The sequence below is a fragment of the Lactuca serriola genome, chromosome 1 (assembly GCF_051521515.1).
Source record: "Lactuca serriola cultivar US96UC23 chromosome 1, Lser_US96UC23_V15, whole genome shotgun sequence".
Classification (NCBI taxonomy): Eukaryota; Viridiplantae; Streptophyta; class Magnoliopsida; order Asterales; family Asteraceae; genus Lactuca; species Lactuca serriola.
The window spans coordinates 239,399,058-239,414,862 of NC_136408.1; the positions used below are offsets into that span (position 1 = coordinate 239,399,058).

The window sequence follows — 15,805 nt, forward strand, 5'->3', positions numbered from 1 at the left end:
TCTCCAGCTGTGTCTTCATTGGCCTTTAGCTTTTTGAAATAGCTATCATCAAAAGCCACGTAATAAGTTTCTTCTATTTTTCTCGAGCGCTTGTTTAATACCCTGTACGCTTTAGAAGTTAGAGAATAGCCCAGAAATATCCCCTCGTCGGCTTTGACATCAAACTTGTTGCGGTTTTCTTTAGAATTGAAGATGAAACACCGTGAACCGAACACCTGGAAAAACTTGACATTTGGCTTCCTGTTGTTGATGATCTCATAAGGAGTGAGAGTGAAGCGCTTATTGAGATATGACCTGTTCTGTGTAAAACAAGCAGCAGAAATAGCATCAGCCCAAAAATATAAAGGTAAGGAAGCGAAACTTAGCATAGTTCGGACCGCTTCACACAAAGATCGGTTTCGTCTTTCGACAATTCCGTTTTGTTGAGGAGTGTAGGGAGCCGAGAAGTTATGACTGGTTCCCTTTTCAGCCAAGAATTCTTCAAATTCTTTATTTTTGAACTCCAGCCCATTATCGCTCCTGATGTTGCGAACGACTTTCTTCAACTGTACTTCAACCTGCTTAATGAACGTCTTTAGTTTGAGAGTCGCTTCATATTTTTGCTTCAGAAAGAACACCCATGTAAAATGCGAAAAGTCATCAACAATAACAAGAATGTTCTTGCTACCACCGATACTTTCGATAGATGATGGACCACACAGATCAATATGAAGTAATTCTAGTGGTTCAACAACTTTAGTGTTTATTATAGATGGATGACTTTGACGACTCTGCTTCCCCATTTCACATGCAGCACACAAATGTTCTCTATCATACTTGAGCAATGGAAGACCTCTAACATGACCTCCAGTGACAAGTTTATTGATGTCTTTAAAGTTGAGATGAGAGAGCCTTCGGTGCCACAACTAGCTTTCGTCAGATTGTGCTTTGGATAACAGGCAGATAGCTGGGTTCCCTTTGATAGGTTTGAGGTTCAGGGGAAACATTTCACCTTTACGCTCCGATTTGAGAATAACTCTCTTCGTCTTCTTCTCAATTATTTCAGAACCCTCATCATCGAATGAAACTTTGAGACCGGTACCTCCAACTAGCTGAGATACACTGATGAGGTTATGTTGTAGTCCTTCCACGCATGCAACCTTTCTAATCGTGAAATCACCGTTTATAATCATTCCATAGCCTTTTATGGTGCCGAAGGAGTTGTTCCCGAATTTGACATTTCCACCATTTGAAAGAGATCTGTATTCCCTTAGCTCTTCCTTCCTTCCTGTCATGTGACGTGAGCAGCTACTGTCAATGTACCATTCTTCGTCAAACTGCTCGTCACTGATAACCTGCAAAAATCAAGCAGATTAAGAACCCAAAGTTTCTTGGGTCCTCGTGAGCCTTTCACAGGAACAAGAATAGTAAGAGAGATGTCAACAAGATATGTTCTTTTTATTAGTGTTGTTTCATCTTTCTTTTTGATGGTGAATACTTTAATTTTATTGGGATTCGTTGCTTTTGGTTTGGACTCTGGTTTAACTGATGAAACCTTCGATTTTCCTTTCGCTTTAGTTGATGATTGAGGTTTTTGAGAATGAACAGAATGGAATTTAGAACGAGGTGGAGAGGAATTAGAAGTGTTAGAATGAGAGAACTTAGACCGAGATGGTTGCTTGACTTGAGATTCTAGGGGACCTTTTTGCTTTTGATCATTAGTGGGACTGAACCTAGAATTTTGATCTCTTTTGTTCTCTGAACCGAACCTTTGCTTTCGGTTGATGTTGTTTTCTGAACCAAACCTCTGCTTTCGGTTGTTGTTGCTCTCTTGTGATTCAACAGGACTTTTCTCTGACTTTAAGTTCCTGACATGATGTGAGAAATAGGCATTTTGAGATTGCCAAAACTGTTTTCTTTCAGAGAGATTCTTCTTGTATCTCTGATTCCTTTGCTGTTTTTGATTTCTCATCTGCTTCGGTTGATGATGGATATTGGCTTTTGGTTTTGCTTTCCCTTTAGCTGGTTCACTCTGAACTGATGATGTTTCGCTTAAAGGAGTGACTTCTTTTGCAGGAATTCCTTTTTCTTGAGGAATATCTTTTGTACCACTAGTACTTGGCACATCGAAGCTGTCAGGCTTATTTAAAGGTTCTGGCACATATCTGCCTTTGCTTTTCCATGAAATTCTTTCTGACAGACCTACCGTTTCATCAGCATTGTCAATTGGAGCTGACCAGAAGAACTCGTCGCATCCATCAGCATTGTCTTCGTTTACAATGGTTGTGAGTTCAGCAGTCTGATGTTCGGTTACGCCTGTGACCTTATACACCTGATTTGGAGTGGTCCTAACTTTTTGATATACTACTGCCTTTTCTGCAAGGATCGGGGACTTTTGTTGGGACAAACGAGCAAACTCCACTGAATTCTCTGAGATGAGATTCTTGTGGTTTTCGGGTTCGCTCTTAACAAATTCTGAACAATCAACTGTGTCCTCTACAGAAATTTCACTCATATTGTCGTCCTCATTAAGCTCAGATGCATTTTCAACATCAATTTTATTTTCTGAGCTCAAGTTGGAATTTAATGAGTCAAATTTTTGTATGGTTTCGGTCCTCAGTTTCAGTTTGTCATTTTCATCCAAAAGATTTTTAAGCATGTCCTTATGGTCCTTGGACTTAATGAAAGATTCAATTTTGTCCAGTCCATACATATACGTTGGATTAACTTCCTCAGACGAAATAACACTTTCACAATTATACGCTTCAGCATCAATTTCATCCTCCTTAAACTCAAGGAAGGGTAAAATCATGCGATGAATCTTTTGTCCTATTTCACAGTCCAAATGAAGCTGAGTGATATTAGTATAAAGACGTTTAGCAATCAAACAAAAAACATTTCTCTTTTTTAAAAGCTTTAAATTGACTCTTTGCAAATAAATGTTTTCATCTTTGGTTTTGATTAACTCCGACTCCTTCAGTTCGATCCACATTCTCCGTTCCTCACTCTTCGAAGACACCCTGCTTATTTGGTCAGTTAGGTTAGAATTGGTGACTCGAGTTTGAGTTAAACTACTGTCTAGATGAGAGATTCTTGAATTAACATTTTTTAATTCTTTTTCGTATGAGCATTGTGGGACTTTGAATGAAACAAAAACGGATTGTACCTTCTTGATTAGTTCATCAAGCTCGTTGAACTACACGCTGAGCGGTTTTGCTGTGAAGCACAAGTCCTCTCGCTCCTTTGTGTCTCAGTTCCCACCATCTGTGTTGTATCCCCTCATCTGAGACACGTCCGACACCATCAAACATTTTCCACCGCTGCCTTCTTCTTTCACCACATAAGCCTTTCCATGAGAAGGCTTCCTTACTTCATCATCCTCAGAGTCGGTTGACCAGACCTCCACGCCACCGAACTCATCATTCGCTACCGAACCCTGCACAATTAAGGCATTCATAGAAGCGTTAGCAGTAGATTTCTTCTTCCTGATCTCATCCAGCTTTCTCTGCAACAAAGCTTCTTCATCTTTTTCTTCATCCTTTTCTGCCATTTTCTTGAGGACACAATCTTTCGCATAGTGGTTCTTTCCTCCACAGTAATAGCAGCTTACTCCCGAATCTCCTTCAGCTTTCGGTTCTTTCTTTGATTCTTCTGCCTTCGGTTCATCTTTGACCTTTTCAGAACTATAACTTCCTTGCCAATTTCTATTTTTATTTGTGGGAAATCTTTTCTTGATGAACCTCTTGGGGTTTGACACCATCATAGCATAGTCTTCCGAAGTGAGGTCATAGTCCTCCAAGTTGAGGTCTTCTTCTTCCATCACCGCTTTGCTTTTGGACAAAAGGGCCAACGAACCCAAGCTAGAGACCACATTTTTCTCCTGTAACACGATCTTTTCTTGATATTACAGGATGCCCACCAGTTTCACCAAATAGTAGGATTTGAATTGCTCATGTGCTTTAACTGTGGACACTACAGCTCTCCACTCAGATCTGAGGCCGTTCAAAAACGTAACCTTCTGCTCAATTAGCTTCCTTTTAATGTCATGTTTAATCATCTTGCTAAGAAGACGATTGAAGCGATCGAACGTTTGAGTCACGGTTTCTTCGGTTCCCTGCTTGAATTCACCAAACTCAGACAAGAGTAAGGTTTGAATGGAGTGTTCAAGATCTTCGTCCGTGGAATACAATTCTCGTAGCCTGTCCCATATTTCTTTTGCAGTCGTGCATGAACTCACCAGCCTGAAAGTATCGGATTGAAGAGCGAATCTGATTAATCTCAACGCTTTGATATTGCACTGAAATTTCTCTTTTTCATCTTGAGCAATATCTTTAACGTCTTTCAAAAGATCATTATACTCCTTCTGAGTTTTAATAATCCTTGAAGTTGCTGAATGAGCGAAAGGTCCAGAAACGATTGCTTCCCAGATGAGGTATCCATTGTCCTCAGATCCTATAACATAGTCTTCAAAGTGATGTGCCCAGACTTCATAATCGTGGGTGTAAAGGATGGGAATCTTCATTGTTGATCCAATGTTGTTCGAAATATTAATTGGATTGGATTGCGACTCGTCCATGCTTGATCGAATAACCTGTTAAAAGATCAGACTTGTAATGTATTAAATTAGGGCAAAACAATAAATATCGAGTTACGTCAATTATGGGATGACGGCTCAATAAATATCAGTAAATGCGGAATAACCCTAATCGAAACCTTTTTCGTAGAAAAGAAGTGTATGAATTACACAGCCTCCTGCTCTGATACCAATTGATGAGTTAAAAAAACTAACTTGAAGATCGATTAGATCTTATAACAGGTAAAATAATAAATACGAAAACTGTAAACAACTCAAGTATGGATCGAAGAATGTCGAATGATTAATCAACAATCCTTAGCAGAGCTCGATAAAGAACTTCTATTGTAGAGGATTTAGGGTTTACAAGAACGATGAAGAAATAATCTGTGATCTGTCGTAATCGCTATCGATCGTTAACCTAATATGCATGCATGCATATATATTTATATTAAACCCTATCAGCTCACGGTTGGACATGCCCAAACCGGAGTAACAAAACTTGGACTATTAACTGAGCCCAATGGACGCAATACATCAAAAAGCTACGCTACCCAACACCTACCGAATGACGAAACCCTAATAGTCTATGGCGATAAACCCAACTCAAACCTCAAACTCATTTCTTGCATCCAAGCACAAAAGGGCTTGCATAAAAAGAAAGGTGGAGAAAAACATTAATGATATTCCCGAAGTACGTGACATCCCTGACGTATTTCCCGACGATTTTCCAGGAGTCCCTCCCGAGCGCCAGGTCAAGTTCCGAATCGATATTGTACCAGGACCCACTCCAATCGCCAAATCACCCTACAGGTTAGCTCCTGCCGAGATGCCAGAGTTATCTAGTCAACTAAGCGAGCTTCTCGACAAAGGATTCATCAGGCCGAGCTTTTCACCTTGGGGAGCTCCAGTTCTATTTGTCAAGAAGAAAGACGGATCTTTCAGAATGTGCGTAGATTATCGAGAATTAAACAAACTCACTGTCAAGAATCGATACCCACTTCCCTGAATAGATGATCTATTTGATCAACTCCAAGGAGCCAGTTACTTTTCCAAGATAGATCTGACGTCTGGATACCATCAAGTAAGAGTCCGAGAGGAGGATATTCCAAATACTGCCTTCCAAATCCGTTATGGGCATTTTGAATTCGTAGTCATGCCTTTTGATCTCACAAATGCGCCGAAAACTTTTATGGACCTAACGAACCGAGTTTGTCAACTGTTTATCGACCACTTCGTAATTGTTTTCATTGATGATATACTCGTTTACTCTAAGAGTAAGGAGGAGCACAACCTACACTTACGACAGATTTTGGGGACACTAAGAGCAGAGAAGCTTTACGCAAAGTTCTCCAAATGCGAATACTGGATTTGTAATGTGGAATTTTTGGGTCATGTAGTCAGCAAAGAGGGGATACATGTGGACCCTACAAAGATCAAGGCTATTGAGGGATGGACAACCCCAAGAACCTCAACAGAAATCCAACAATTTTTAGGCCTCACTGGTTATTACCGAAGGTTCATCCAAAATTTTTCCATAATTGCCTAGCCTCTCACCACCCTCACCCAAAAGGGTGTACCTTTCCATTGGAACGAAAAAACGAGAAGCTACATTCCAAACCCTCAAATAAGCCCTCTGCAGTACTCTAGTGTTGTCCTTGCCAAAAGGAATGGAGGACTTCGTAGTATACTACGATGATTCTAATCAAGGGTTAGGTTGGGTGCTTATGCAACGAGGAAAGCTGATAGCATACGCATCAAGACAACTGAAGACCCATCAAGTAAACTAAACCACCCATGACCTCGAGTTGAGAGTTGTGATATTCACTTTAAAGATTTGGAGGCACTACCTGTATGGTAGAAAGTGCACCATTTTCACAGACCACAAGAGCCTCCAGCACATTCTGAACCAAAAGGAATTGAACATGAGACAATGGAGATGGGTCGAACTGTTGAACGACTATGAGTGCGAAATTAAGTATCATCCAAGAAAAGAGATTGTGGTAGCCGATTCCTTAAGTCGAAAGGAATACTTGGGTCGCAGGGTAATGACACTATCAATGACTATCCATTCCCATCAATCCTCACAAATCAAGGAGGTTGTGTGCCAATGAGGCATTGCGCAGAATGGAGAAGAATTTGACGGTCAAAAAAGACGGAGCCAATTATCTTATGGAATGAATCTAGAAACCGAGGTTCGGTTGATTTTGGGACGTTATAATGAATGAGGCTCACAAAACAAGGTACTCTATCCATCTGGGTTCCGACAAGATGTACATGGATATCAAACAACATTATTGGTGGCCGAATATGAAAGCAGATATTACCACTTATGTTGGCAAGTGTCTCACTTGTGCCAAAGGTAAAGTGGATTATCAGAAACCCTCGGGTCTACTCCAGCAACCCGAAATACCCGAGTGGAAATGGGAGAGGGTAATAATGGATTTTATAACCAAATTGCCCAAGATGGCAGATAGTCTAGATACTATTTGGGTGATCGTTGATCGATTAACAAAATCTGCCCATTTCCTGCCAATAAAGGAGACGTACAAAATGGAAAGGCTAACACGGATATACGTGAAGGAGGTAGTGAGACTTCATGGAGTCCCCATATCTATTATCTCGGATCAGGATAGTAGACTCACCTCTCGTTTTTGGCAGTCGCTCCAGAAAGCATTGGGAACCCGACTGGATATGAGCACTGCCTACCACCCTCAAATCGATGGCCAAATTAAACGAACTATTCAAGCATAGGACTCACCTGTCCTGGTTGAATTCGCATACAACAACAACTATCACACAAGCATAGGACTCGCCCCCTTTGAGGCCTTATATGGCCAGAAGTATAGATCGCCCCTCTTTTAGGCTGAAGTGGGTGACACACAGCTGGTAAAAGGGCAATCACCGAGCAACACCATTACGAGACCCAAAATCATCGAAAAACTACAGAGAAGATAATCCAAATCAAAGCCCGACTCCAAGCATCGCATGATCAACAAAAGAGTTATGCTGACAAACGACGACAACCTCTATAGTTCCAAGTCAGAGATCGAGTGTTATTAAAGGTCTCTCCATGGAAAGGGTTGATCCGTTTCGGGAAACGAGGAAAGTTAAACCCGCGATACATCGCGCTATTCGAGATTCTTGCCCGAATTGGTCTGGTGGCCTTTAAGCTGCAGCTACCCTCCGAGCTCAGCAACGTGCACCATGTGTTCCATGTATCGAATTTGAAAAAGTGCTTATCAGATGAAACCCTTGTAATTCTGCCAGAAGAGATTGAGATAAATGAGAACCTCTTGTTCATTGAAGAACCAGTTGAAATCATGGACAGAGAAGTGAAGTGTACTAAAAAAGTCGCATCCCAATTGTATGAGTTTGTTGGAGTGCCAAACGCGGCCCTGAATTCACATGGGAACGTGAAGATCAAGTGATACAGAAGTACCCCACCTATTCGCTTACCCTTGAAGGCTACTTCAAAGCAAAAATTTGTGATGAAATTCCCTCTAGTAGGGGACGATGTGACAACCGGCAAGCTTCTGGTCAAGTCAAAGTGAAGTCAAGGTTAACGAGTCAATCTGGTCAACTTAACTAGTGTATATATGTTAGGGATTACTTTATGTTTACCAATGTATGACTCTAAATCTTAATGCGAAGTATCACTTGAAAGTTCAAGTGTTCAAATATTCTAGATCCTAATCAGGATAAGGGAACTAACAACTCTATAAAACACTATTACGTGCTCCTCGGCGGTGTATAACACTCAAAATGAGATGTAACTAAGTCTAAGTTCCTTTCCCAACAAAGAAAAGCATTAATAAAGGCCCCTGGAAAAGTCTCTCCCAAATCTCTCCAAGTATATCTAATCTCTCCAAGTATATGAAATCTCTCCACGTATCTCAAATCTCTCTATGTACCTTCCTCAGTCGTAAACAACTCAAAAACCGAAGGAGAAAACCCAAAATGACCCTCAAGGTTTGGAACCCGCTTGGTCCTGAACCCTGTTGGCGTGGAACCCTCATAGTCCGAAACCCTCTTTCTCCAGAACCCTCTTAGTGTGGAATGCCTTATAAGGGACCAAGAGGAATCGCATCTCGGAACTCTCCTGCTTCAGATATCCTCGCAGCTCTAGAAGACCCCGCTTCTCCTCGCCTCGCTTCGGAATTGCTAGCCAGTCCGGACCTGCGGACTTCGCACCTGACTCCGAATTAGAGTTAAGTGCTCTGGAACTTAGTACGCAGCTTCGAAACTCGTCTGTTAACTCCAGAACCTCTTGAATCTACTCCATAATTTGGATTTTGACTTCGGACCCTCGCAGGAGCAAGGCAACACTCCGGATTTTTGTCCATTTCAGACTTTTTCTTCAGTTTAGGATATTTTGACGTCGGGAATTCCTCCAAAATCGTATCTTTCATATCTTATACCCCTTAAACCCCAATTTTAGGCCAAAATTGATTATTTTAAACAAATTTATATAAAATAACGCCCAAGATTTTTAAAAGGGATTCTAAGCAGATAAGGGGTTTGACCTTATGATGTGATGCAAATCCGCCATTTTCCCATGCAAATCTTAGTAAAACCCATATTACCCATAGATCATAAGGTTTATCCATCAGCCCTCCAAGCAAATGTCAAATCACCCCTTATCCACTCCATTTAGATACATGAACTCTTTTCCTCTTATTCCACTTCTCATTTTCATACTAAGTAAACTCCTAAGAGGTGCTCTCAACTCATTCAAGCTTCAAGTCTCAACCATTCAAAGAAAAATTCCCAGATTTTTGAAAGTATCTCATCTTCTTTAACTAGTGATTTTCCACATTATTCCTAGGATTTCATTATACAATTATTCTTAGAATATTCTAAAGTTTAAAGAACCTTTCAAGTGTTGGAACTTGGAAGCTCCTTAACACTTCTTTAAATCACCCTACAAGTTAAACCAAGGTGAGGTTCATACCCCTACTTTTTCGAGATTTTTATTGTTTTTGGGGGAGAATGCAAGTCAAAAACCATATTTTAAACTTTGATTTAGTTGCTTATTATGCTTGTATGCTAAGTTATGTATATTAAAGTTATGCAAACTCCTATAACTCAAAAATGTAGCTAACCTCAAGAGTTGACGTTTATTTCACAACTTATGTCTGAGAAACAAGAAACATAAGTTACAAATTTCTATGACAAAAATCCTAAGTATTTACGTCAAAAGAGTTTAAAGGAGTACTTTAGAAAGAATAGACCACTTTCAACATATCACATAGGTTTGAGTCACTTTTTAACAAAAATGGGTCTTATTTGTTAAATTATAAATTGAAGGACCATTTACAAAAGAATATTTTCTAAACAAAAACGGAATATCTAGTCAAGAAGTACACCATTTCTGTTTATGTAACAAAATAGTTGATTACAACGACTTGCTCCAAAAATCTGTTAGTATTCTAGTTAGACGAATCTTCAGAGTACCTATATATATATATATATATATATATATATATATATATATATATATATATATATATACTAGTGGGGTACCCGCGCAATGCGGCGGCACGAGCTAGTTTCCAGTCGGCGATAATTTTCATTGACGGCGGATAGTTCCTTTCGACGGACTATTTTGGACCAGATCGTTCCTTTATGCACTAGTGTATGGCTAGGTTCGTAGTCAAAAGTGGTTGGCGGCAGTGGTATGAGACAATGATAAATACATTTTTTTAAATGCTATTTTCTTTATATGTGTTTTTATCCTATTTATACAACTTAAATGTAAAAATATGTTTTTAAAAGTGAAAATACGTATTGTTATATTTTTAGAATTATTAATATGTTTATACTTCTAAAAATGTTTTTATAAATCTAAAATACAGACAAACACATGTTTAAATAATTATATTTAAAAATAACATAAATTCAATGTTTATATAAACATTTTTCAATATGTAAATACGTATTTTGGGCATTCTATGTAAAAAAAATATTTAGGGGCTTTCGTATCACATCGTTATATTATAATAGTTAAGGTTTTATCAGTTAAATACTTTATTTTAAATTAAGGCAACATAAATTAAGCCACATTTAAAGTTTTATTATTGTCTACCCAAACATTTTTGTTGTCAATCATCACATATTCACCGGATTATAGTTTCAATATTAGATATATGTTGGTTTTAAAGTTTTCATACAAATTATGTTTGATCATTTTAGATTGTTCGCATATATATATATATATATATATATATATATATATATATATATATATATATATATATATATATATATATATATATATATATATATATATATATAACAATTAACAAACATTAGAGGTTAAGTGTAGATATAAATAGATGCTTGGTTTACAAATTAGTCAAGATAAATAGCCAAAAATTATTACTACTTTTTACTATGAATAATTTTCAATACACTTAGAGACTAATCTTTTTTTTTTTTTTTTACGGTTTAATGACTTTTATTTTTCAAACTATTTATCCCATTCAGTCAAACATTTAATCCAAAATTTAATCTAAAATTATACTTGAAGTAAAAAAATAAATTACATAGCAAGGTACATAAACCAAAAGTACATTCCTATGTCTAGGTTAAACCATAAAGTACATTGCTGTTGCTTACTTTCGCCAGAGAGTACATTTCTATTTATTGCTTTAAACCACAAAGTAAATTGCACGTTACAGACACTACAACTACATTAACCATCTTTGTGTGCTTTTTAGTTCGCCAAATGCAAATCAACTTGATCTTTAGTCAAACTTTGAATATGTATGGACCAATAACATAACTTGACTATATAAAAATTAGTCTTAGCCTAGTTACATGTATGTCGTTTTTTAGTCACCAAAAACCTATCCTGTTGCAAGTTCAGCTCATATAACCCATGTCCCTCATGTATTCATCACTACACATGGAACAACATTACCAATAGAGATACAGGTATACCAATAAGTAATTTTAATACAAGGGTAAAATAGTCTAAAAAATGTCATCATATTGTTGGTCTCTGCCCTATGCCCTGTCCAGGCATATCAACCTGTAACATACATATCAAGGACATCATGTTGAACACAATTAAACAATAATATCTCACTTGAATTAGTAAATAATTTTCCATAGATGTTTCTAGGAAATGTGTTACCAAATAGTGAGTGATATATCTGGAGAAGGAGATCAAAGTTTTGATAGCAACTCATGATATGCCTAAAGTGTATATATTATTACGCTGCTCTCTCTCCCTGTAACCATAAGCAAAAACTATTTTTCTCGAAAAACTTATATAAAAAAAGGTAGGTACAATTCCTACAATTTCAGCTCATCTTAACAACATATAAGAAAATATGTATTGAATAAAAAATTTCATTCCGTCTCAGATCATTTGCATAACCAAAAAAAACCTTTTCATATCTTGTTAAAATTGTAAAAGTAAATATTGATTTTATTTGAAACTTTGCATATATAGAGCTATAAGTAAAATAATCATGAAACTATTCAACATGTCATCCAAATAACTATTTTTTCCATTTAAAATATGGAATGTTTCTATAAAAGAAGCAAACCAGAATGCACATACATATGTAGCTTACAACATAAGGTTTCACAATAACACATGTGTACTTACCAATATGACAACATACTGAGACATATTAAGCTTTCAAGAGGTTTCTTCCGCCACTGGTTTTAATTGAGATCTGAAAACAGGCTAGTTTGATGTGTGTCAACAAATGAAAACAAAAATCTTGTACATGAACAAACGATAAATGAAAAGAATAAGCTAGAAGTGGATGAATCATAAGTCATTTATGTAGAAAATGTACCTGTTTGACTTCAAATCACCAGAAACTTCAATCAGCGGTTTCCAAATCCCCCATTTCAAGAAACCAACCAGTAACCTATGTTTGATAACATCTGCAAGAAAATTAGAAAAGAAAAAAAAGGGAATCACCTCTAATTTGGAAATCTTAGCGACAGCTGCAACCATTTGTCAGTTTAAGTGCATTTCTTTATTTCTCATGTTCTTATTGGTGGAGAGGCTAGGAGAAAATAAAGATAACGACTTCCATGCTAGGGTTTGGTTAGAGAGAAAAGACGAAAATAGCGAAAAAAGTAAAGATGATGGAGAAGATAAAGATGGTCGGCCATAGCTGCGAAAGGTTGTGACGGTGGATGAAGAAGCGGCATGAAGGAAACAACTTCTAGGGTTTAGCTTTGTAGGTTGACCGATGACCAAAAGAATGTTGAAAGGAAAGACGGATTTGAACGGACCCTTTAACAATGGCAGACAAAGCGGTAATCAATATTTCAAAAAAAATTCAAAAACAAATTTGAAATGTGCTTTTGGAGCCTAAACGATCAAGCATTCGACATTTGTACATTAGGCTCTACAAGTTGTCTTTAAGACAATTTTTTTAAAAGATGCTTGTTTTCATTGTACATCAAGCTTTACATATTGTATTTAAGACTTAGAATATGTATGCATTATAATATTATGTATATATATATATATATATATATATATATATATATATATATATATATATATATATATATATATATATATATATATATATATAATATTGTACGCTTAACGTCTTGTAAGAGTTTTAACCAGAGTCTCCTGGAGGAACAGTGGGAATTTGTGTATAGATCTATACAGGGTTGACACCTCGCACCTTCGTTGTTCGCTACAGCTAGACCAGCCAGTCTAGAGTGACAAATGTCTTAAACGAAACCGACGCCTGATGAACATCAGAAACATGCACTCCGTCCTATTAGTATGGTTATAACGACTCACTAAGAATATAACAGTACGTTTTAGAAAACTACTCAAGTTACACTTTTCGATTTTAGACAACAATTGTTTTGAGTACGATAAACGAAGCTTTTATCACACCAGTCTTAGAATTTTTAGACCACGAACTTATTCATCGGAAAATATAGGATTTTCTGGGGAAAACAATTTTATACAATTTTGTAACACGATAAATCAAATCACATGTGCAACTATACCCGATTAGGATCGAAAACTTACAACCAATTTATAAGAAAATCTGGGATTTTCTGGTTTTACCAACTACCACAGATTTTATACAAAATGCTTATGAACACACCAACGTATTTTATGTTGACGCTTTCATACGACTTGTATTCTCAGGAAATCAATAAGCAAGTCAGTGACAGGGGGATTCAATATTGTTTTGTCGTAATTTGGAATTTATTCAACGTTGTCTCTTTTGTGTATTTCCAGAACATGAATAAATTGTAAAAACAATGTAAGAATGATGTATGATCTTTGGATTTGCTATGTTTCATTTATATTCACTTGTTTATGATACTACACAATGAAGTCACCCGCCTCCGTACGTTTTTGCCGCTCTGGTCCGAGGGCGTGACAGGGGGAGACTGTGACAACCGTCAAAATTCGAGTCGGTTCTAGATTTGATAAATTTAGTTTTACATGTAGGGACGACATATATTAGATTTAGTAACTAGAAACTAAGTTCTAACGTACTAGAAACTTGAAAACAATTAGAATCATTGGGTAGTACACTTAGATTTCATATTGATATATGAATTCTACAACTACTTTACTGTAGTAAATATGCATATTCGGCTCAGTATTTGACTCGAACGCCTTTTCATTAATCATATACACACATCATGCATTTGACCTATGTCAAACCTAGGAATTCTATAACATGTAACAACAACAATGATAACATTTGTTAACCAAAAATATGAAAGCATGTATGATGCTTATTCAATAACAACAAAATCCCCATCAAACACTCTATACAAGCACTTTAAATAGTCAACAAAGAATTGGAAGCCCTAAAAATCCCGATTTAAGTCCATTATGGACTAGGATTTCCTTATTGGGCCTAATAGACCAATAAGCTTCTAGTTTGACTATTTTGGGCTTAGGACCGTTAAATGGACCCAAATTGGACCCACTTTCACTTATTTTAACATTATGGGCCATAATGGACCTAGAATGAAATAAAATACCCTAATGGACCTTATTGGCCATAACAAAATTAAATAGCCCTAATGGGCCATAAAACTCATTTTTTATACAAATTGGGTCGTACTGTACAACCTCTTAAGGGCCCATTGGGCCGAAAACCATTAACTTGGGCTACATATTAGGAGACTTAAGCATAAAAGGCCCAAATCTTCTTCTCTTTTCTCACCCTCTCTCACTCTCTCAGCCCAAGTAGAAGAAAAAAAAGGGAGAAATTAGAGGATTAAGGAGGATTAGCCACCTCCTTACTACCTATGGGATTTCCATGCAAATCTCACATCTCTCCATGCACCATCCTTTCACCTCTCTCTTTCTTCTCCTTCTACTACTCTCCGCTGAGAGTATAAACACACACATACACACTTATTTCACTTAAGCTTCTCTCAAGAACTCACAACAACTTCTTTACTTCTCCTTCCAAAAATCCGAGATTAAGAGCTTTTCAAGAAGGTTATTCCACAATAATCATCATCATTGGTAAGTTATTCTTTAGATCCATAACCTAGTCTCTTCATTTCATCAAAACTTCTTCCAAACTCACACAATTTTCGTGATCTACTCCTTAGAAGCTTCTTAAGTTTGAAATCAACCCATGAAATCTTGCTAGGGCCGAAAAATAGCATCAAACTCTTCCCTTTGTTCTTCAAATCGAAAAAAACAAGCAAAGGTGAGTTCATACCCCTTTATTTTTGGTTTTCACAAGTTTTATTGGGGAGAATACAAGTAAAATGTGTAGATCTATGTGTATGTGTATGTTGTGTGTGATTTCATGCATGTATGTGTGATTTTATGTGGTTATGTGGTAAATATGTAAACTAAAAGAAAGAAATCTCGAGATCTATGGCATAAGAAGGAAAACAAACATGATCTAATACATATTACACTTAAAAAGTTAAGAAAAATTATCATTTAAGGTTAAAATAAGCATGTTACAACATAAAAACCCATTTTTGGACTTAAATTGTCAAATAAACAAAAGTTCGGTTAAAAATTGCCATTCACGGTTTTTCTTAAGGATCAAAAGAGTCAAAACAGTTAAAATAAATGTTGTTATGAATATTATACTCTTCAAAGCACTAGAAATGTAATTTGTAGCTTAATGGGCCAATTTTTGGGCTTTTCGGCCCATTGAGCCCAAAATTGCGAAAAACAAAATTTTTAAGGGACTGAAATGATAAACTCCTCAAAACCGGGGTAAAAAGGGTAAACAAAACTATTTCAGGGGTTAA

The 15,805-nt window shown here is 36.9% G+C and overlaps 1 long non-coding RNA gene across 1 annotated transcript; it reads right to left on the minus strand.

Moving 5' to 3' along the window:
• Nucleotides 1-11,048: 11,048 nt before the first annotated feature.
• On the minus strand, nt 11,049-12,809 carry LOC145050077 (uncharacterized). The gene is made up of 2 exons (XR_013683367.1): nt 12,370-12,809; nt 11,049-12,243 (listed from the first exon to the last, which is right to left on the minus strand). It is a non-coding gene; the product is annotated as an uncharacterized LOC145050077 (long non-coding RNA).
• Between the last annotated feature and the right edge of the window lie 2,996 nt (nt 12,810-15,805).